The sequence below is a fragment of the Tupaia chinensis genome, unplaced genomic scaffold, assembly GCF_000334495.1.
Source record: "Tupaia chinensis unplaced genomic scaffold, TupChi_1.0 Scaffold000116_2, whole genome shotgun sequence".
Lineage (NCBI taxonomy): Eukaryota > Metazoa > Chordata > Mammalia > Scandentia > Tupaiidae > Tupaia > Tupaia belangeri.
Window position 1 is genome coordinate 23143 of NW_006159581.1, and position 2053 is coordinate 25195.

Genomic DNA, 2053 nt, shown 5'->3' on the forward strand with positions numbered 1-2053 from the left:
GTCCTCCTGGGACCCTGGTGTCCACGACCCAGTCTTTTCCTCCTTTTTCCCAGGACCCTGAAGTCCTGGCTCCGAGGAAAGGGGATTTGATGTCAGAGAGGAGGGGGCTGGAAGCAACAGGTCCTAGGCAGGTTGGAGCAAGCCCCGCACACTGCACCCCTCCCAGCCCCGTTCCTGGAAGCGCAGGGCAGACTCATATGCAGCTTGACCATTCTACTCTGTGCTGCTGAGGAAGTGGTTAGAATGACAGCAGGGTTAGGTTAGATGACAGAGGGAAGAACCTCCGAGGTGCGGGGTGCGCCTTGGGGACAGAGAACAGGCGTGTGGTGTCTGTAGACAGGGAAACTCTGTGCTGCTGAGGAAGTGGTTAGAATGACAGCAGGGTTAGGTTAGATGACAGAGGGAAGAACCTCCGAGGTGCGGGGTGCGCCTTGGGGACAGAGAACAGGCGTGTGGTGTCTGTAGACAGGGAAAGGGGGGGGGGGCGCCAGGATGGAGGCAGGGGTGGCCTAGATGACCACTCTGGTTTCGGGGCTGAGGTGGGACACTAGGAAATGGTTTCTGTGGAATCCCTAAGGTTAGAGGATAGAGCATTTGGGGGGCCAGGGCGGAGTGGTCAAGGGTGAGGGAGCCATGGTGGGGAGCCCTGGGGAAGCTGAGACAGGAGACGGGGGCGGGCATGTGGCCTGATGTGAGGAGATGGGGGCGAGCCTACGGGCAGGTCGTCTGTGGAACCAAACTACTCTCCTGGGGTTTAGTGGAAGGTGGGGGCCTCTGAGGTCTCCTTGTCCTTGGGTCTCTGTGAGTCTCTGTGTCTCTGTCTCAAAGGGCCTTTTCTCTGCCTGCCCGCCCCACCTCGCCCACCCCACCCAGCTCTGCCGTCCTGATTGCTCTGGTCTCTGCCCTGCCCCACACTTCTGTGAAGGTTTTGCTGCAGCTTTTTGGTATTTTTCCAATCTGGAGCTGAAGGTGGGAGGCGTGTGTGTGAGTGTGTGAGTGTGTGTGTATCGGGGAGCAGGCAGGGTGGGTGGGGAGAGGTGACCTTTGTTCTCCAGGGAGTCTGGGCCCTAGGAAGCTGAGGTCCAGTAGACAGGGCTCGTGGCCTGGGTCTTGAATCTTCAGAGCGCGAGCGGTGGGGGTGGTGAGGCAGCGCTGAGGTTCCAGGTGTGGAAAGCCTGCCCGGTTTCGGGCAGGGACTCTGATGGGATCCGCAGATGTGTGGCTCCGGGGCCCGGGTGTGCTTTTGCTTTTCGGGGGCGGCCCCACCCCCTCCCCCAGCCCATCTCCCGAGCAGGGGGCACCGGCTCCAGGGAGAGCTCTTTTTCTTCCTCCTTCCTTTGAGGGCTCCGAGTTGTCCCCCCCCCCCAGCCCCGGACCTGCAGCTCTCCTTGCTCTCCCTGCTCTCCCATGTCCTCCCTGCATCCCCGGTGCCCAGGATGATCGATTGCCCAGATGTTGTTTGTGCTGCAGATGGGACCGATGCCAGAGACCCAGAGACCAGAGATATGGAAAGGGGGTGAGAGTGAGAGAGAAAGATTCAGGGAGAAAAAGATGGGCAGATGTGAGGGAAATGGAGGGAGACAGAAGAAGCAGGGAAATGGGAGAGACAAAGAGAATGAGAGAGATGGAAAGGCGAGAGATGTTGAGAACGTGGAGAGACAGAGTCAAAGACTGAGAGGGGTAGGGAGGGAGTAAGAGGGGGAGGGCAGGGGTGGGTGTGGGCTTGAGTATCGGCCCAATGCTGCTCTTCCCCTGCGGGCCACTTGGTGACCTCTCCAGGCCACATTCAGGAACAGGTAGGGGAGAGGTGACCTTTGCCTCCGTGGGAATTTGAGCCCTGGGAAGCTGAATTCTGGATCCCAGATGTGCCTGTTTAGAGCTTCCTGGGAGCATGTCTCGTCCCCTGACCTCTCGGCCTCTCCCAGGTGCACCCCCTGTGGATGTGCTCTGGGCCCTGAGGTTCCCTTCCCTCCCTGATGGTGTCCGGAGGGCGAGAGGCATCTGCCCAGCCGATGTAGCCTATCGAGTGTCACGGCCCGCCCAGCCCAGCGCA

The 2053-nt window shown here is 60.1% G+C and overlaps 1 protein-coding gene across 1 annotated transcript in view; it reads left to right on the plus strand.

Annotated features, from left to right (window-relative positions):
* Nucleotides 1–2053, plus strand: part of COL11A2 (collagen type XI alpha 2 chain) — a 40071-nt gene that overhangs the window by 707 nt on the left and 37311 nt on the right. The window lies entirely within an intron of this gene.